Below are 22519 nucleotides of genomic sequence, written 5' to 3'. Positions count from 1 at the left end.
ACAACACAGACAACCTAATCGAATAATTTGTTTTTCTATGCTTTTTTGTTGCTGTTAAAAATTGAGACATGCTGTTTTAAATGGGGTTGTAGCATCACTCCGTTAGTCTCTCTAGAACAAACATCTCAAAAGCGCACATAGCGGCCAACATCTTAACCCTGACATTCAAACAGTGTTGTGGCAAGTGTTCCTTTAAAATAGACAGTACTATAAACAGAGGGCTGGAGAGGAGGAGACCAGTTGTCAGCAGCCGACAGCAGCAGGGTTTCAAACCTAGGCAGGAAAAATGATCGGGCCTCCCACATCCCAAGTCATCTGTCTGGAGGATAATTGGTCTCTACTTTGCCATGTTTCACCTTGCAGCTTGTACACATTCTCCTTTGAGGAGAATGTGTATGTGCATGGGTCTATGGGCTTGTCCACATTTGTGAGTGTGTGTCTACACGTTCACATGCATGTGTTAGTTTGAGTCAGCAGGGTTCTAGGTGGGGTAGTGGTGGGTCCACCTGCTTGGTCCAAGTCACAGTCCATTCATCTAACTCTATTAAGTGGCATCCCTGTGAGCGGCCTAGCTGTGGGGCTCCATGAAAGTAATGCATCCCCATCAAGGCCATGCTTTGTTAGCCAAAACATCATTTGTTAATTACCTTGCAAGTCTTGACTAGCCGACTAATACATCATCACTTTCCTGCTGTAAACACCATAAGGCATGCAACTGTGAAAGATCAAACCTCGCGTATGTCATGCAAGGGCAAAAAACTCCAAGTATGTGTCTGTTATTTTCTATACACAGTTCAAAGGCAGTTTTAAACTTTAACTGGTCAAATTAAAAACATAGTATAAGCACATACCCAAAACTGACATTGAAGTCACACAGGGTAGATCAATTTTAACCATGCAGAAGTCCTCAAAAAATAAAATGAGTTAAATATTTATAATTTAACGTATAACCTTTTAATGCGTGCATATAAATTGCCACAATGATGACCTTTTTAGTTCCATGCCCAAAACTGTTTCTGCCATGCTTTTATCTTCTGAAAGTTCAATATTGGCTTCAAATTAGATGTTATTCTTTAAGACTAACCTTGACTATTTGAAAATTAAGACATTTTTGTGAATAATGGATTCACATTTAATAATGTACAAGTTTACCTAAATATGGATATCAAAATGCATTTTATTATATCTAGATAATAAATAGTTTGCTATGTCATTAACCATTAAATAACATCAACTATTTAACGATCTCTGTTTTGTCCTCCTTACCCATTAAGGAACTTTGATGGGCACATGTTGCTGGATCTCCATAACAACACACAATATGTCCCGTAAACACCGGGCCTAGTGATATGTTGATTAATGGCAAGAAAGACTAATTTGCTTGTGTGCAGAACAAAAGCATTCTGATGGGACTGATGAGGTTAAATACCAATTAGCAAACATGCCAACACTGAAGTAGAGTAAATGTGAATACTCAAATCCCCAAAATTGCTGAAGTAAATCAGTGTTACATTGCCCTTTGCAATATTTCTGGGAATTTAGAACACCAATTTAAGAGCAATAGGCAAGAAGTAGAATACAAAAAAGAATAACCGCCTAGGAGAGATCAAATTAACTTTTTCTGAGAGCAATTACGTTTAAAGTAGGGAAGCTGTTTTCATTCAGCGAGGAGAAGGTGATTTCCAGCATATTATGGACGATTGTGTTTGACTCTGCAACTCTGGTCTGAAGTGGGAAGGTCAAATAAGTAGGGAGAGGAGCGGAGACCAGGTGGATGATACCACAGCAGGGTGGGGTGCCAAGTTGACCGTATTGTAGCATGTGAGGCTGCAAAAAGGCCTTGGGGTACAGTACGGGTGTGGATCTCTTGTACTGAAGTGACAGAGTCGGGAATTTGATAAGAGCAGCCGCCACATTAATTCTTGTTGCTATTGCTCTCAAGGTGACCTTGTAAATTCAAAAACCACTGAATAAAACACTCAGTTTTATCGTCATTCAATTTATGAGTTATCTCACTGCTGCCCCTCATTTTCATTTGTATCAAATCTCAAGGTCATGCTTGGAGCAAAAAAAAGGCTTTTTATTTCAACCTTGATACTTTTTGGATCAACCATAGATGTGCAGTGCTCTTGTAGAGACTTTCTGTCACAGGGCCATCTGGGAGTCAAGTACTCGTATAATCAGGTCATTTTCACCTCTCGGTGCAGGAATGACTGCAGCGACAATAACCGCATGTCGTCTCAGGGGCTGCACGCTGTTAAGACGAGTGCTAAAATGCGGAGTGACAGCTATCATTTTCGCTCCTGCTTCCAGGAGAATTTAGCCTTCCGTCTTTGTCTCTTACCTCTTTATTGGCAGAGCTTTTTATACCATATACACTTAAATAAATAAAGGCAGAACTACGTCCACGTATGGTTTTCAAGCAAACTGACTGCTTTCCTTTCATTTTTAAATACTTTTCTTTCGTGCAATGTGCAGTTTCTAACTAACACAACCCATAAAGCATTCCCCATGTGGATGTAGCCTTACTGTAGAAGTAAACTGAATTTCCACTCGCAGTTACCTCCACTAACAGAGAATTAGATCACTTTAGAAGCCTTCCTGTCCTATATCTCTCCTTGCGGCATGAGATGTGGTGTGACAATGACCGGGGCTTTCACAAACAATGGAGTCCTCTTTCTGGGGCCGGTATAACTCCACCTGACACCTGACACTGAGCATGAGCTCCCACCGGGAGACTGAGAGCTATGTGGCTGTGAAGTCTGACTGGGCGCTAGTCTGGCCTTGGGCACCAAAGTAGCCATGGCATAACTTGATCCAATCCCAGGTAGTAGACTTACACTGAAAGCGTCCTTGACGAAGACACCTAACCTGCAGAGCTTATGTTAAACATAGAACATTGTTTACCACCGGCCTCCTAATGTCTACCCATCAATTTTCTTTCGAGGTAAGTAGAAATGGCACTGGAAGTATGCTGACAGTGCAGATGTCAAAGTCATTCGCTTCGGCTAAGGTGCAGTGATAACTGTATTGCAAGGGGTAACTGTTGAGGAAGCCTAAAGGAGTACAGACCCATAAGCATTAGTGGTCTGTGATTTCAAAGTTAATATAACTTCAACTGCACTAGAGACATCCGATAAATGTGCATTCTTGGCTCCAGGGGGCTCCAAACTTTGCAGTATCATTAACCACCAAGGCAGAAGTAATTTGATCAAGGCTAATTTTGTTATTAGCCTGATTGTGTCCTCTGCCTGACCCAGCCAAGGCGACAGAGATAAATAGAGGATCCTTCTCCTTGGTTGCACGGTGCCTTCAAAAAACAACAAAAAACGTCAGAGCCTTTTTCTCCTCATATCTTTCTCATTAGCTCTGAGATCCTATGAGGTTGTCCATTTCACAGTGTGCAGCAATGTGATTTTTAAATCCGCTGCACTAAAGAAACCTTAATACTTTAAGATAAAATAGTTTAGATATGGCCTATATAGTTTGAGATATAAGTTAAAATGATACATGGATAATTCAGAACAAGAGAAGTGTTACAAGACTTTAGGAATGATTTAATTGCATGTAAAGAAATAAAAGTGCACCAAAGTTTTACTTCTCACTTGAAAATCTGAGAATTCCTGACCTCCTAGTAAGTTTTAGCTAATTTGTAAAACAAACAGAGTTCTCCTGAAATGATGGCAATCACACACTTTGATTGCCCCTCAGTCGCACAGCTGCCTGCGGATCTGAAAGCCTCTAGTACTTCCTCCAGCACAAGTACCTTGATACTAATCAGCCGTTTTGTAATTGAGACCGACAATTCTGCTCCGCTACATAGGAATCTCTTGGTAGCCATGGAAACCAGAGAACATTCTTGATCAAGATCACATTTGCAGATAACATCCTGTTCTTTCTTGACTTAACCAATCATCCAAGACACATGCAAGACATAAAAAGGTTCATCAAAAGGAATGGCCAACTAATTGTCTATTGCTCGTTTAAAATTAGGAAGTCATTGTCCTTGTTGGATTGCCGTGGAAACAGCAATTGGACAGTTCAGTAATTACATCACATTTGCAATTAGCCTCAACCATAGGAAGAGAAATGTCACTACTCCAAAGCTGACTCTAAAGTTAGCTAGATGTAGTTGGATGTAGTGCTACGTGCAGTCTAAATGCTAAGATCCAGTTTTTTTTGTGTTGTGGGTGGGTGTTTAAACATGGCACTAGCTAGCAAGCACAAATGTAAACAATGCCGGATTAAAAACATTTAAAATGGATGCTGTGCAGATGTAACACTGAATGTTAACATAACTTTTGTTTGTTTACAAGATAACTCCACAGGGCCCCTTTAAGCTAGCTGTTAAAATGTTAAATATTATTAAATACAAAATATGTGAGATGTTAATGCCAGGGTTTCTAGTTGTGAGCTTGGCTGAGTAAGAAGTCATGCAACTAATTACATGTATTGAGTAATATGTAATGACTAATTACCCACCACTGTCTATATGCAATTTTTTTCCACATCACTGCATACAGTGTGAAAAAATGACGGCTTGCAAGGACTTTTTTGAATCTCTGAAATGCAAACACATCAAACTGGAGAGTTGCATTTTGTTACAGAGTGATAGTGACAGCCTGCTGGCCTAAAGGGCAGTTAGAAGGGCAGCATGCTCTCCTGAGTTCTACCCTACTGCTTCTGCCGCAGCCACACGTACGAAGTATGCATGAAAGCGTGGAAACCTCGAGCTATGCATTTCCTTTACCAACTAACCTATTATGACATGTATCCCTGCAGCAATTCAGATGTAATACTGCATAATTTGGCTTTGCTGGCTGTAACAACACGGGATCCTATTTGGAATTTTAGTAGGCTACACTTTCCCCATGAAAGAATACTTTTACCTTTTACTGACAATACTAAGAAGAATTCTGCATTCTTTTATAGGTTGTCAAACAGCTCAGCTGAGTGAAAAATCAGACTCAAAGGCACTTTTTTTATTTACTTTTTTAATGGGGTGTAACTGTTTCTTTTCAGTGTGGCAAGCAAAGTGGGACTGACGGTTTTAAATGCTCACTGGAATAGGATGTCAATCTTCTAGTAGTTTTATTGCAAATACTAGCACATTGGGAAACCCAACGCTTTGTTTTTAGAGGGCTGGTTTACATCTGTCACTTTTCCTCTGCTAGTAAAAATGACAAGCTGAAAGTCACATTAAGGCCTATTAGTCATCACACCCCTAATAAAGTCACTGTGGTTCACCCTGCAGCAGACATTGTCCTGATTTTATTTTCATAGTGTTTCGTTGCACACTGGCAACTTATAGAGACTGTTACTATACTATAGCGCACAGTGAATATGCAGTGCCTGGTGTCCATTGAGTTGGAAATATCTGTTGAGGAGCTAAATACTTATGTCATAACGCAATCAAAAGCATGGGCATCATTGCACTATAATCAGATCCCCAAGAAGAAATACATTATCACAACATCAAATGGCAGCCTGTTCTCCTATTTCAGTCACTTCATTACCCCTGATGTTGTCTTATATTTGCTGAGACATGCGCAATCCTCCAGGGCTTGTTGTCTCAAGAAAAGCTGCATCAGCAGCAGGATCTTCAGAAAATTCAGCTGGGAGAGAGGAAAGCCACAGCAAATGCATACAGTTTCTATTTTGATTTATTGCATTTTGTAATTACAATAACCAAAGGGCTTTGCTCTGATGTGCAGATATTCAGGTACAAGCTGATTTATTTCCTTGCCACACAGTGAAAGTTGTTAAAGCCTTGTGTAGTTTGCTTAGACTATTTGTGCATGCATGCAAACCTTTCATTGTTTTAAAAGTGAACACGTTTGGGAAACGAGGGCTGATGTGTGCAGGGTGGCAGCACTGCAGGAAATGGATATTGGCCAAATTTAGGGTTGTGAGAGTGTATTAAGTGTTCCGTGTAAAAGAGGACTGAAGGAGATCTCATTCCTCTCTGTTACATTTTTGGTTCTGAATTGAAACTGTATAAATTAGGCAACAGTATGGACAGATTCCCTTCGGGGCAGAAAGCCAATGGTCCATGGAAACAGGTTGCCATACCAGTCAAAATTCTTTCATGGCAACTTGACCACTGGACAGTTCACTGATTCATCTCGCAGCATCTTCAAAAACACGGCTATATCGAGAAATTCATTAGGTGCAGCTGCATCTTGTTCTGCAGGGATGCATTTCTTCCCCTTCACTCCTTCCTCCATTCTCTAAAGTCTCTTGTATTTGTGAATGCAATGAAGATTTATATGAGTTTGTGTGTCCAGAACAGTGAGTGGTTTAGGATGTGTTTAGCCTTAGTCAGTACATTATTGCAGAAAGTGGTTAATACTTGACCTTGAGAAAACATGTGATCAAATATTCTAACTCTCAAGCTTTTCCCCAGAGCTATTGGCTATATCTCACAGCCTCTTACAGGGAATGGACCGTGCTCAGGTCTTATCACGTGACCTTCGGAAAGGTACTCCTTCCATAACGAAAAGAGGTGGTCGAATGTGGGCCATGTGTTTAGGGATGCTCCTTAGAGTCTGATGTAAATGGACTTCTTCCCTTCAGATGTCCATTTTTTGGTTAGTTTTGGTTAGAGCTGTGCGATTAATTCAAAATTCGATTTTGGCTCCCAACCATCACCAAAATAGTATAATCGAGAAAAAACTATTATTTTGCCATGTTCTGTTTTGCAAGAAAACTCCTATTTTGTCTTGTGTTCCGAATGACACTCGCATGCGCACATCCGCACGCACGCTTCTGCCCCTCCTGAAGCCATGAAATCTCTCAGCAGTCAGGGGGGCAAGTCGTGTGCATCCACTGGAATTTAAAAACTCAGCGCGAGTAAAGATGGCAGAAGGAGGGCAGCCACAGCAGTGTTTGGTGAGCAAAAAAAGCGAATCCAATTCCTTTGTCTGGGAAAAGTTGATGTTAGCTAACCCTGCGGTCCCTCTGCCTCTTGTTCTTTTGCTGTGTAAAGTTAAGTGAGATGTCTGTAAAAGTTGAACCAACTCACAGCAGTAAAACAGATTTTATTCTGATCCAAAGACTCTTTCTGTGAGGTAAAGGAAACTAAAAGATTTGGTCCATTATTGCATATCAGTTAGAATAGACTAAATATTAGAAGTATAACACAATAGAAAAACTCTACACCTTCCAAAATGACCAAGTTGAATCAGCATTCTTGTATTAATACATTCAGGACCACAAGGACTCGCTGCCCTAAACCGTGAAACATTAAGATTAGGAGGCTGCGGCCCATCTGATAGCCCTGCAGATATATGATAGCCTGATTTTCTTTTAAGTCACCGTCAAGAACCACCAACATGCCTAAGCAATGCTCTTTTTAAAATTATTAGTATTTTCTCAAATGTGTGCTCATTTTCAGCACTATTTGAAAAGTCTTCCATGACATTATTTAATATCTAAGTTTTAAAGGATGACCTAACTCTGCTAAATTATTGGTCTGAAAGAGAGGCATATGGAGAATCATATATATATATATATATATATATATATATATATATATAATATTTTTTTTGATCCAATAGAAACATCTGTGTTTAAGAAATGATGGTATCAAAGTTTAACATCTAGTATCCAATCAAATTTTACATCCATCATCTTTTTTCCCTTTAAAAATGGATTAGTCCTTAAAACTGGCTGGCCAGGCTGCAGTGGCTCAGCCAGCAGCAGGTATGCTTCTGTTTTCAACCACTTGGCATCTCTCACAGGCCTCATTACAGGATCCTCTCACTGTTCCGGCAGCGATCTGACAGGCTGTACTTTGCAGCCCTCAAATCAACAGGTCAGGAATGCTAGGCCTAAATCACACTTTAACATTAATCACCACACACAGACTTGTGTGTGGGGAGGCATGCCAGTGTCCTATTAGATTGCTGATCTCCTAAATAAAATCCTCAGACCAAGATCAGTGGTGAGCAAATAATTGGAGGGATGGGATGTACAAAGGTGACGTGAAAGGAATTACTGCTGACAACTATGTCTTATCCATTAGGCAAGCAACCAAAAGACACTGTATCCTTTGAAACCAGAGACATAAATGTAATATTTAAGGTGTCAGGTCCTTTACACCATAAAGTATACTTTCCCCCCCCACTTACAATAGTAAGGCAAGGCAAGGTAGCTTTATTTGTAAGGCGCTTTTCAGCAACAAGGCAAATTTACTTAAAACATTAATGAGCAGTTAAAAATGATTAATAAGTTACAGTGCAGTAAAGGAATTAAAGATTAAAGTGCATTTAAAAACAACTAAAAGTATAAAAGCAGATCAGTTTCATCATTTTAACAACGCACCTTCAGTATTGGAAATTAGCAATTACTTAACGAAAAGAAAGGTCTTCAGCCTTGATATAAGAGAACTGAGAGTTGCGGTGGACTTGTTAGTTTTCCAGTCCTCAACGAGCCATTTTGTGGAAACCCAAACTTTGTCGACCAATACGCCAGGCATTTTACACAGGCAGAACCATATTTAACCGTATTAATTTACCATTTCATCCACCAAGGGCCCCACATGATCATGTGACTTTATACTCTGGTTACCCATGACCAACAGTGGAAGTACTTCTCTTTAGCATTGGTAATCAAAAGGTTGTTTTTCTGCAGCCACCACAATACAGAAGGATTGTACTTCTTTGTTTTTTACGTAAGAATGTAGGCACAGAGATTGTGCAATATATTTTGTTGAAATTTAAGATTCCAATGTTTGTGTTATCCACTGTGAGACGTGTGAGGCTGTCAACTTCAAATGCCACTGTCATTTTTTGCCCCCATCAGCACTATACAACCCATGAAGACTCTAAAGCCAGTAATGTGTTTACCACAGCCAGAAGGTCCTCATGTCTGTTGCTGTAGGATTGCAGCAGCGTGTGTTTGCCTGTGGTTTTTAATACCGTTTTGAAAAACAGCGAGTGCATTTGACTTGGATGCACAATCATGGATGTTAAAATGTTTCTTTTGTTTCAGTTTTCGTGTCCCACCCTGATTTCCAAACTTGCACTGATCAATATTTTTGAATTAACTATGTATCAAATGACTATATGTTATATTTAAGGAGTTGTTTATTGTGACAAAGCCACAGAGAATTATCCCCCAAAGCTGTATTTCCCCTCTAGCTTTTTAGTGTCTCTCAGTTGTTTTGGTTGCATCTCTCATCAACCTAGAGACAGAGGTTTTCAGCACTAACCTCTGAAAATCCCACTTCACATACTTACAGTGGACCAAACAATAGTCAGACAAAGTTAGTGAATAGCTGCTGTGCGTAGTTGATCATTTATCAGCTATTAAGCCAGATATTTTTCTCAGGAGTTGGGGGAGACCCAAGCAAATGTATTGAAAAGAATATTGGACTTACATTCACCTAGTTGCCAGAAACTCATCTCCAAATGAATACCAATGTTACCTTGTGGATGTGCAAATAAAATCAAAATAAAATAAACTGCTCCCCATCTCTTTTTGAAATAATGATACTTCATCTTAAAATGTAGCTCATCTGTTAGAAAATGTACACAATTCTTTCACTGGCTTCTTCAGTTTTCTAACCTCATCTGTGACTCTACCAATCGGTCAATAACACATCTTTAGAGTTATGCTCCTGCAGAAGAATCTGGATAAATTCAAGCTTGTTTTAGGCCTAAGCTTGCGCTTGACGAATAAAGCACTAACGAGATAGCGATCAGAGAGAGCCCAACTCCAAAGGCAGCCTGCTTGCCTGGCAGTGCTTGATAATCTCTTCGTTGGTTTCACTCCACTCCCTTTAATCTGACTTCACATAATCCTTTTTTTTACCCTCCTGATCAAGTAAACGCTTAATTATGGTTAATGAATTCCATCCAGAGCTCGGGTAAACACATCTATCAAACAAGATCATGCTGATTTTTAACTGAAGAGAGAAAAGATGTGGAGAAAAAACAAATATGGGAGAGCAATCACTAACGGTGAATATTTTCTGTGCCAAAAGCACTGCTGTACCACTGAGGACTTGGAATGTGATGGTTCTATGTCTCTAATAGCAGCAATTCACTGCTAAAAGGAGAGACAATCTGTGTGTTGTATTGCTATTATCTTGTAAACTGAATACCCCTATGAATCAATGTATCTAAGCACATTATCTTTTTTCAGGATAATAAAAATGATCCATCCAGTTATGCTATACACTGTTCACTCCTTGATTTACAAGTTAAAATCATAGTTTCAGCAAACGGCAGCACATGGATGCAGGAAGAACCAAACTAGTTGCATGCTCTCATGCCCATTTACAGTAGCATCTTTACTAGGTACTGTGTGTAACGCCTACCTAAAGGTTTGCAGTAACACATATGAAGGGAGAAGATATCAAGCATATCCTAAGAAAATTAAAATATTACCTAGTAAGTTTGCACATGTAGCCTTTATAAGAATATGATTGTTTTCTTGTACAGTACTTGAGGTGATTGTATTTATTAAGCAGAGAAAAGAAGAATAGAATTAAATTGAATGTATCTGTTCGGAGATTTTTTTTTAACTGGCTTTGTTTTTGTGCGTGCGTGTTGGCGTGCGTGCGTGTGTGTGCGTGCGTGCTGAGTAAAGTCCATAAAACGTCCATAAATTAATGAGGCGTCTGCGGATGTCGGGAAAGATAAAGGACAAGGTACTGGCAAGACACTGCTGCATCTCTACAAATGTGACAGCTGACACATTTGATGGACATGCTGCTTTTTGTATCATTAGTTGGAACCATATTGTAAATGCATTTAAATCGGAGAGATTTACACTTTTAATTATTGTCTATGAAAAAAAAACATAGTTAAGCTCAAATAAAATGGTAGTAACATGTATGCTACAACATGTACAGATACTATAAAAACGGATGGTCTTGTCATGTCATGTTTTACTAGCTGGTCGATTGGCTGCAGAGCTGCCTTTCCCATGATGTTTAGTACTTCCGAGGAGGCGACCACATTCAAATGATTTGCCACGGTGCCACACGTGTTATTATTCTGACACACTCCATCAGTTAAAGAAGCTCATTGGTTATCTTGGCTCTGAATTTTGTTTACTGGAGGATTTGAGCAATCTACGAGACACAACTGTTTACTTCGGGTTGCCATTGTCATTCTCTACCCATGCTTGACAGTTGGGTTTGGGCAATTTGTTCTTGGCATCCTTGAATAAGTTTCCCCAAATGAGGCTGATAGAATGACCATTCATCCACAGGGGGCTCTTGATGTGCCACAGTTCAAATGTTAATCACCCAAGCTACTTTGGCAAATTGACAGAGCTCCATTCACTGCTTGCTCTGTGAATGCGTTCTGTCTAAAAGCCAGTCTTGTGTGTCTTCTCTTGTCTCTAGATGTGGGCCTAGACACAGGGAGTCCCCATTGACCCTGTTTTACAGTCCTTAGCTTAACCCTCTCTCATTTCTTTTTTAACGGACATATCGGTGGCACCCTCATCCGCTGTGGCATTGCTCTGGAGGATGGCGCTGTGGCCTGCTAACAAGGTCCCATCCGGACTCCCTCCATCATCATGTCAGCGTTCACTGGGAGTTCAGTCTCCTGAACAAAAGCGTCTTGTTTACACTACAACTCAGCTACCCGCCCTGGCCTCTGTGTTTTCGACCCCCTTCAAATAATTTGGAAATGCAAACAGTCTTATTCAAGGTTCAATGGAATAAAAATTGTGTGCAACATTATTATAATAGTTGCAATAATTCCACTTACAAATTAAATGAACATAGTAATTTCATAAAATCAATTTTTTTACTTAGACTCTAGTAAGGAAAATGTATACAAAAATGAAAAAAAAATCCAACCAATGTATATGGAAAGATAAAGAAATGTCATGCTAAACGAAAACTAAATTAGAGGCTCGCTATAATCATTAATTCTGAAAGCTGAATTTAAAAAGATTTTTAAATTGATAACCCTAATAGAATTATACGCTGTATATTTCCACTGAAAGTCAATACATGATAATCTGAGTATCACCCAACAATACAAATAATATGAATAATGAATTACGTTTATATTGCATTTTATCATTTTAAAATAGACATTCAAATCGCTTCAGGGGCAGGGGACACACTACTCTCTACCACCACCAGACACCCAAAACTTAAAAGCTAAATTCTTGATATTTCCTTTCTTCTTAAGATTAGGGTCTCATAAAACCACATCTCTGTTGTTGTTTTTTTTTCTAACCATTTGCTATAAACATGCAGGGGGAAATTACTGCATGGATCTTTAGACCCAACAGTTCCTGAAGTACACGTTAAATCCAGTGTTTAGTACAGTACAGCAAAAACCCAAACAGAAGTCAAACAAGTATCAGCCAACTTCAGTCAACTGTGTTGTACATCCACAAACTCTCCTCCCTTCCTCCACTGAAAGCATGAGTGTTCTTGTTTAATCTATAGGGGTCACGTTTCTTTATAGTTTGCCCCTTTTTACCTTTTAACAAACAAAACTTGCCTTGGTCATATATTAGCCCAAGATCAAAGCCTCCCAGGTCATAGTTATGGATTTGATCCAGTGAAAGCAGAACAATTTATATTCATATTGCATTTCATCAGCATGACGTCCAAATGATCCAAGGCTGGCCAGCTCAGAGGTTCAGTGAAGTCTGGGTACTCCATCACGGAGTGCACAACCTGCTCATAGAGATCCGAATGATTACACTCTAGTAGTTTATGACTACAACTCATTGCTGGGCTGTGGTTAAACCCTCAGTGGTCCTAATGGCTGGCAGCAATGTACCTCCCTTGAAACGGGTGATGAATTACAGCAAGTGTTACATTTCCATCTTGGGATCTGGAACTAAATGGTCCCCTTTGTTGTCTAAGGCATTTTTGTTAGACCAAATTGAGCCAGATTTTGGGGGGACAATCGTTGTTGAGGATGATACAGTATCTCCTGTATAAACACATATAGCTGGGTTGATATTCTTAACAGGATAATGCAGACCAATGAATGCTTCCTCCTCCTGTCACGTTAGTCTGTTCCTCTGCAGCAGCTCAGTATTGCTGGAGGATGATCACCTTATCTGTCGCTGACAGTGATGAAACAACCGTTTAACGCAAGGCGACAACCAACACGTGTAGAATCATCACTTTCTCAAGGTGTGGAAGTGGTGCTGTCATAAACTTAATCATAATATTCATTCCAGTTCTGAGGCCAGATTAAACAGCCCATTACCCCAACTCATTAAAGCAGAGAAGGCAGACACCTTCGAAGGTACAGCTCATTGAGTTCGGGCGTGGAATACTTTTCACATGTAGATGTAGATCCTCTGTAGAATGGATCTAAATGTGTAATGAAAAAGCTATTATTTGTCAAAAAATATTTATCAATGATGGTACAACAATTTCTGGTAGGTTTCATGATTTACATTCAAGGGTGTACTGTAGGTTTGGTTTTATGTTGAATGACCAGTTAAATGGGTTTGCACTTTTGCTCTATTTATCTATTTCAATGCACATACAGTAGAGTAGTACTGTGTATAAATTAGCCGAAACATCTCGATCGCCCCTGGTTGCAGCAGTACAGGCCATTGACCCTGCTCCCTCCATTTTTGCAGATGGGACATGGATCAAACTAAAAAATCAAAGGACCGTCAAATACATTTTTTACCAAGCTGGTATCTGTCATTTTAGGTAGTTCTTATCACGCTGTAATTTGTTTTGACTTAATTAATGCTATAAAAAACGGGTCAAACAACATGATTGACAGCTGCAATTGACTCTCGATTGGTCGGGCAGGTGTAGGGGTGGGACTTTGCTACAACTAGCTCCATCACCTGATAACTACTGCACAGACTCTGGCTGCAAAATTATAAGATGGCAGCCAGCACCTGTATCTGGGATATTTTGGCTTCGCTTTTATACAGTAGGTGGAAGTGGGGACATGTTGTCCATATTTATATAAAGTCTATGTCACACATACACACACACTTCACAGCTTGACTCCGTAAAATGTTTACTTTGGATGTAAATGATTTGCTTAAACAACGTACCTAAACCGGGACTTGTAATACATATGGATTTTTCTTTTTTTTAAGTGTTTTTTTGTTTTACATTTTCTAACACACCTCCAATAAAGTGTAATTGTTGGAAAATCAGCCTTGTTCCGAAAGTAGTTAGAAGCAACCGCTTCAATTTAAAATTGGGCTTAATCCACCCGATTGTAAAGCTGTCTGCCCAATAATTGTTCCCCTATGTATTTTAATTTACATGCTTTGCCAAACATTTATTGCTTAAATCCTTTATCATCGTTTTCTGTGCAGTTTTGTGGCTTGGATATAACTTTACAATAGTTAAGAAGCAATGATTTCTTTGGCTTTAGCCAATGGTTGCAAAGTTTCTACTTAATATATCTGGATTTTAAAGATTACGTTTTGACAAAAAGGTTACTGATATATCCCCAAACACTGATGTGACCGGCTAAGATATTACTCCCCACACAACTGAAGGCAGCGTTCTAAATGTAAACATGGTTAAACCTTGGGAAATAACTAAGATTTATTACCTGACAGCTTGTGTCTTCTTAACCCTGCCTAAGATATACAAGTGTCAAATGGCAGGATAGATAACACGCTTTAATCACTGTTTACACTACATCCCACCTCACTGGGAATGTTATACTGCTGACATAACAGAGGAGGTTATCAACCAAATTATAAGAGTTCATTCAGTACTTTACGTGGGTGGAATATCCATGGATATCAGGCTGCATATGTTCAAGTCGAGTCAAACTGGAAGCAACAATGAAGCTGAGGAAACTTTTGTGCACATGTTTTCCCAAGAGTGAATAGAAAATCAATATCATAGCAAGATATAGTAATGCTCTCCTACGCAGTTATGACATATTGACCCAAATAGACAAAATAAATGTTTGCGGCTATTTTTGTCAGCACAATGTACATAACACACTTTAACTGTCGACTCAGATTAAGGATTTAATTATGCTAAAATGGTGTAATAATATAGTTTTAACAGTACGTAGTTTAAGTGATTTGTCTATATTTTCTACCCTGGTTAGAATAATTTGAATCCCTAATCAACCCCTCAGGCAGAAGCAATCCTTATTAATTCATTGCATCATATTTTTTAAACAGTTTTTTTTTGCATGCAGTGGTCTGAAAACATAGCCTCCCTTATTCCAGCAATAAATATTATTTCCCACTACCGCAAGTATGCTTTTATGTATCCATCAGCAACCCGGTTTCTGCTGTCTGCACAACATCTTACTGTGCTGTGTCCAGGATTATATATGACATATTTTACTGCATCCAAATCCTTTGCAACTGCCAAACTGATATGCTGTGTCTTTCTAGGAAGATCACTTCAAGTAAAGGGGAAAAAAATGCTGTATAATAAAAGCAGTAGAAAAATAAAAAATGAGGCAACAAACTGTATGAAGTATGCAAAATCAGAATGTGTCAGTGTGGTCAGTGCCTTTTCAGTTATATTTGGAATTTGAGCATTAGTCTTAATAAAGACGATGGTGGGTCTAACCAGACTTAATCGCTCCATCAGTTTCCTCCAATTTAAATTATAAACTAATTTGACCCAAAGTAGCAGCCGTCTTCAGGTCCAGATTGACGACTGATGTGTACATTTTAAAAAGCTAGAAAAGTTTGGCGGAATGCATTACACACACCCGTTCTTAAAGGTCCCATGGCATGACAACTTTACTTTTTGAGGTTTTTTAACATGAAAATGCGTTTACCCAGCCTGCCTATGGTCCCCCCAGTGGCTAAATGACTAAAGGTGTCAACCGAGCCCTGGGTATCCTGCTCTGCATTTGAGAAAATGAAAGTTCACATGGGCCAATCTGCAATCTTGCCCTTTATGAGGTCAGAAGGGGCAAGGTTAGCTCCCCTTTCTCTGCTTTGCCCACCCAGAGAATTTGGCCCACCCATGAGATTGAGACATCATTGCTTTCAAACGAGCAAAGTGGCAGTTGGTCAAGGCCACACCCCCAGCCTCCCCTTTGCCCTCCCCCCTCCTCGAAAGCTACAGACTCATAAATGGCACACAATTTCATTCTGGGACTAGCTCCAGTGGCTGTAATTCTGCACCAAGGCTGAAGTTTTGGAAAGACATTTCAGATATGGTATTAGGGAACCACTAAGGCCTATATAAAATCATCCAAAAAGCACCATGTCATGGGACCTTTAACATGATTGCAGCTAATGGATTTAACTTTAACATATTTGCGAACATTTTCAAAGCTGACCATTGGATTTCAAATGGTTTCAAAGCTGGATTTTAAATAAATTATTTAAAATCCAGCATTGTTAAAATCCATTTACTAGCTCGTGGTCGTCTTCCCTGCACACTGCTGTATATCTTGCTGTGTTACCGCCACCCTTTGATGAGTGGAATAGTGCGAGACCATTGGTAGGATTGCATCACCGACGTGCAGGTGTGTGCATTTGCATCCTTGTGTTCTTGCACAAGATGAACAAAATGGAGACCCTGTCATAGAAAACTTTGCTCTATTGCATTATTGCAAAATGGGACCCCAGCATGTCCTCAATCAGTATACTGTATGACACCCATATTTTTTAATAAAATAATTATTGTACTGTAAGCTTGTTTTTTTGGATGGAGTCCTTTTCCCCAAGCAGCAGATACAACATGAATGCAGGAGAGGTGAAAGGGATAATCCAGCAGCTAGCCTAAAGTTTTTACATCACCCCCCCCAGCAATGAAACTTTTAAGGCAAATCTGCCAGTGGGAGGAAAGGGAGGCTATGCTCTTCATGCTAGAGCTCACCTGGGAGACTGACAAGACCTTGCTTTATGGGTCTGCAATTCCCTTCATGTACAACATTTGAGTTAATAGAAGTCTTCATCCCTGACCAACCTCATCAGGAGCTTACTGCCAAGGAAATTATGTGGCTAAAAATGGCCGTATGGCGGCAGCAGGGTAACCGGTGGGGAGGGCTGCTGAGGCAGGATAAGGGAATACCGTTACAAGGTTAGATGAGATACGGATATTAGAAAATAATGATCAGTTCACACACGGCATAGCAGGGGAGGTACTGTGGATTAGCACATTGGAGTGTAGTACCACTGACATTGTAGAACAATGACATGGCAACCCTGTCTCCTAGAAATTACATTTGTCTACAAACACCAGAACTACATTGTCGCCCCAAATACAGAGATGCATTTGCATTTATTTGCAGATGGCAACAAATTACAAACTACTTGATGCCTTATTTTTTAAAAGCAGTTGCTTTGCTCTCCAAAATCTGAGGAGCAACAGGATAAATCACTACAGCAGAGGCAGCCGAGTCACCAGGAACAAGTGGAGCAACATCGACTGTACGACCTGTTCTGACAGTGTTGTGAGTGTTCGTGCCGTTGCATGACACCACATTGGAAAATATAAAAACTATATTGAAGTCAAACTATACGAATGTGTGTGTGTATTTATGTATATGTGTGTGTGTGTGTGTGTGTGTGTGTGTGTGTGTATATATACTGTGTGTGTGTGTGTGTGTATATATATATATATATATATATATATATAAATATAAATAAATAATTTTTTTTTTTTGCCAAAGTGCATAATCGAGGCATCAAAGAAAAACATGTCTGGGAGAAAGGGTTGGTCATACTGTACCTTTATACCTCTGTTGATCATGCAAGTGAATTTGAGTGTCTGTAGATGCTATTATTCTGTACATATACAGCATCGCAAAGTAAAGTCTGAATAATGTAAGATAAACTAAGTGGATGGATAGCCGTTATCTAACAAAGAAATATAAGTCCCAGTCCCTTTTTGCGTGTGGTATCTGGAAGGGAGTGCCTAAATGTGCTTTTGGCTTGATTCATTATGGGAAGTACAAGGGTAGTGCCAAGACCATGCAGTCAGTGCCACTTACAAGGGGAAAAGCTGCACATAAACATAAGGTGTATTCAATCTTTCCAAGCCTTGGGGCCTCCTCAGCAATGAGCGATACAGTGAGGAGTTCCATTAAGGACTGGCTGCTTGTATTTGCACTTTATTATTGCAAATAGATGATATCCCCTTCTATTCCATTGTTTCATGAGTGCTCAATATCTCTACTAATGTCACTTTGACAAAGCGCTGGTTGGGCTATGCAATTTTGATAGTTGCTTATTTTTTTTCTTCCAATTTTTTGTTGAGTGGAAAGCCTGTGTACGAATTGATCAAGTTGTCTCTGTAGAGTGGTCAAGTATGCCACACTGCTAGACAAATAGATATGTTCGTCTAACATATGGTAATGGTAAATCCGAAAATCAATCATTCAGGATGCAGAGCACCAGTATGACTAAAAGCAAGCGTTCCTTGGAGTGCCAGGGACATATTCATTATTTTTGTCAAGAGCGCTGTTAGCAGTAGGCTGGCGTTTCACTCTCTGTCTGTTGGTTTTAGAAAACAGTTTTGAACCCAGGACTCTTGCCAAGAGTTTTGATATACGACGCAGTCATTCACCCACATTACACACCACACGCTTTGCCAAGTTAATGTCCCAACACTTGCTAAAGATTGGTTAAAAGAGAAAGTAAACGTCTTTACATTTACTCTGACCTGCAAGAACACACATCTGTCATAAGCATCTGGAAAATTGGGGTCATACTTTATATATTGTGGCAGTTTATTACCCCCAGTAGATGGCTGGAGAAAGTATTTAATACTCATGTTAAAGAAATTTCTCTTTCCAGCTAGATCCAGCAACGTGTCAGTGGATTATAAATGACACCTGCCACGTTTTCTTGAAAATAAGAAGGGATAATCTTCAACTATTCCACCAGCTGTTGTTCTCCAGCAGACATACCATCACAGTAATGTGTTTGGACACAGTGAAAGTTGTTTTCTAGAAATCTTGTGAGGTGATCCTTTTGATTGACGATGAAAACATGGTTCGCCTGTGTCACAGCTCTCCAGTGGAAGAGGAGGGAAAAACAGTGAATGTAATCTGAGTGAGACAAAAACAAAACATCCTCTGCACCTGATGTGTAAAATATTTGTAGTGACATCCAAAATACTTGGCACGGTGAAGACAGTGCTGGCTGTAAGCGGTGTCATTTTGAGCTACTTTGGGAATGAGCTTGGCAGGCCTGACATATTGCCATTTCTCAATATGTATAACATGTGCTCTAGCCAAAAGAAATGTTCCCTCAAAATTGAGGTAATTTCTATTCAAATATTCGTTGTTCTGACAATCCAACAGGAAGGAAAATATATCCCAAGGATAACTGTGATGACAAAGGACATATTGAGCCTAATCATAAAATGTTGAGACAGGTGAAGTCTAATAAATTATATTTATAATTACACAACTCATGCCTGACTTTTTTTTTCTTTTCTTTTTGTTGTGTTTTAAATGAATGACATTTGTATCCAACTAGACATCTTTGGACAGATTAGTCTGTATGGTGCCAATCCAAAACTACTGACAGCTTTCTTTTTCTCAGTCTGCAGCTTAAATAATTTCAGTGGAATATTTTTTTTTGCACACGAATGAAAGGCCCTGTGATTTGGAGGATTTGTAATGCAACATAATTTGCGTGAGCATCCGCCTTAATATTTTACTTGCTTAATCAAACTGCAAGAAAGGGTAATGCACACTACTAATTGGATTGTGTCGTTTAATTCAATAATAACCAACACAGAAAAAATAAACAAATGAGCTATCCTACTCATTTATGCAATTAATTTCAAATCATATTTTAAGTGTCAGTACAGAGAGAGTTGGTATTAATAAAAGCCTACTCGTAAATGCCTGCAAAGTACAGTTAAGAGGGCCGTAAGGTAGCATTAAAAAACATTCCGTCTGAATATTGGCAGTAGCTCATACATATACGCTGTAAGTTCTTCAACTGTACAGGTCTTATCATTCTACCCCTTAAGTTTTCATCCAGATAGAGACACATTGAAACCTTTTTCATCTCAAACATTGATCTACTGAATCAAGTTTTACACTGGGGCAGATGAGAGGATAAGCTGGAAACTGTCTCAAAGTAGTTGCACCCCCTAAATAGCAATGTTTGATCTGGTATTAGCTAGTGAATATTCTGCACAAAACCTTTAGCATTTTGTGGCATTTGTATAACTATAAAACACAGTTTAAGTGCTGTCATGATAGCAGCACCGTTGGGTTTAAGTAACGTAAAAAAACTTGGCTTTAGATGTCATGATAAAATTGATTTTATTATGCTTTAAGCAATGCAGCACAGTAATTCATACAGAAAGTTCTCACAAGATCACACACAAGATTATTCAGCAGAGACTTCACACTGCAATTGTGAGTTTTGTATTCAGATTTGGAAGCAAAGTACCTCATCCTGATCCATTTTGATGGTACAACACGCTTAGCTGTCACTGTCAGGTTTCTTCTGCCTGATGCTGACGGCAAGGAAATGGGATCTGGGCAGCCGTATGCGTCTTCCCCAGGGGAAACCCAGGACATATGGTTGTTGGATGCAGGTACTTGTTATTCTTCAGTAAAGGAGTCCCACTGGACCAGTTAAGTAGTAATGACAGTAAGGTGCTGCATTGAAGTCCCACTCATGGCTTTTGTGGCCCTTTTTATATAGATACACAGACTCATCAAAGAGTCGTTTGGAAAATGAAACATTATTGTGGTTCTTGTATTGTAAGGGATTGCAGCATTGATTGTTATGGTGTTAGAGGCTAGCGCTTACCTTCCCAATGCTAATAGGACTCTGATCACAATTAGTGCATCCTTGTCTGACAGGTCAACAAGCGTGTAAAAACCAGTGTTCTCATTAGAGCACGGAACATTGATTAAGATTAAAATTAAAATTAAAGTGCGCAACGGCACAGTGAAGCCCAAGGACCATGCATAAGAAAATCAACAATGTTTAATGCTCCAGAGCCTGTTTCCATGCCACCCTTGCACTACACACATGACATTAACGGTGAACTGCATTCTAATGCCAAAACCCTTTTAACCAAATCAGCACAGTATTATTGCAATAGTGGGAGACTGTAGATGGGAAGATTCAGTTCAATTTTATTTATAGTACCAAATCATAACAAAAGACACTTTACAGATAGAGTAGGTCTACACCAAACTCTATAATTTACAAAGCCCCAACAATTCTTGTAAAAAGATGGGTGTGTTTAATAAAATAAAGTGACCGGACATGAAGGGTTCACTGAGTGCTGCAAAGAGGTGAATGGCTTCTCGAATGTCTTGGGTCCACTGATTATGATCAGCTAGCGTCAAGCAGCTCCAAGCAGATATCAGCACATTATCTCAGGTTTAGTACAGCCTCTTAATCACACCAGGCACAGAAAACCATTAGTCTCTGTCACTTTTTTCCCAACTCTGGAAGCTAGATCCCAATCTGCCAATTGAATGTTTTGGTCCCTCTCCTTTCTATTTTTTCCCCCAGATTATTTTTTTTCTTTCATTCCCCAGGACATTTTCCAAACAACGCCTTTCCATTAAGTTTTTCTGCATTTGTTGCATACCCTGTATTTCCCTTCGTCTTTGCCGCAATCTCCCTGTATATCATCTCACCATTCTATCAGCATCATCCCTCCAAAAGAAAATTTCTCGCCATGCACTCATCAAAAAGATGTATAGCACACAAGGCAATCTTGCAGCTGAAGAAGTGATACTTTTTTGGCATCGTGCCTTTTAAGCATGTGAATTTGATATGCAACAACCAGATAGCATTCATTTTCCTGGAAATTGATGAAATTTTGTATTCATAGTGACACATTTTTTGTATTTTTTATTTTTTTTCTTTGACTTGTTCTAGATACTAGAACTTTGTGTGTATATGCTCATAAACTACAGTAAATCAAGTTAAAATGTTGCACCCAAACCAAACAAAAACATTTAAATATTGATCTGTAAAAAAAGATGTGGACACAACCAATATTTTTGGTTGATGCCTCTATGCAGACTATTTTTGCTTATAGAAAAATCAATAGAGCTTGAGTTATCAAATCCAACGTGTGTTAGAAGAGAGTGCCAAAGGGGAGAGGGAGCGGCAGCAAAATCGAACCTGAGATATTGCCTTATTTAACAGGTGCCATAAATAGTAGCAATATGATAACTATTTCTAAAGTTACAGAGAGGACAAGGAGAGGTCAGACTCCTTGTTACATACCTTTTGCCAACTCAAATGCATCCAGTGTGTTATCTAAGTACAGCATCTTTTCCTGCTTAACTTCCCTCCATTAGGACAGATGTAATTTTAAAAATCCTGCATCATGCCTTAATTATACAATGCACATTGTACTACTACTACTAACTTAAATTCTTTATAGCTTTTTCCCAGCAAAACAAGGATCACTCGCGATTAAATCATGAGGTAATCATCAAGTAACCCAAGCTTTGCTGGAAAGGACTGTTGACTGTTAATTTAACCGGTCCGACACACGTACCTGCACAAATGAATGTGCGGACTAAATAAAGGAGACAATTGTGACAAGATGGTGAAAATTAATCAGGGAGGACAACTAGGGGGAACATAAGCACTGTACAGAATTCAG

Source organism: Etheostoma cragini, chromosome 6 (genome assembly GCF_013103735.1).
Source record: "Etheostoma cragini isolate CJK2018 chromosome 6, CSU_Ecrag_1.0, whole genome shotgun sequence".
NCBI lineage: Eukaryota > Metazoa > Chordata > Actinopteri > Perciformes > Percidae > Etheostoma > Etheostoma cragini.
Note: the sequence above shows the minus strand (reverse complement) of the source record.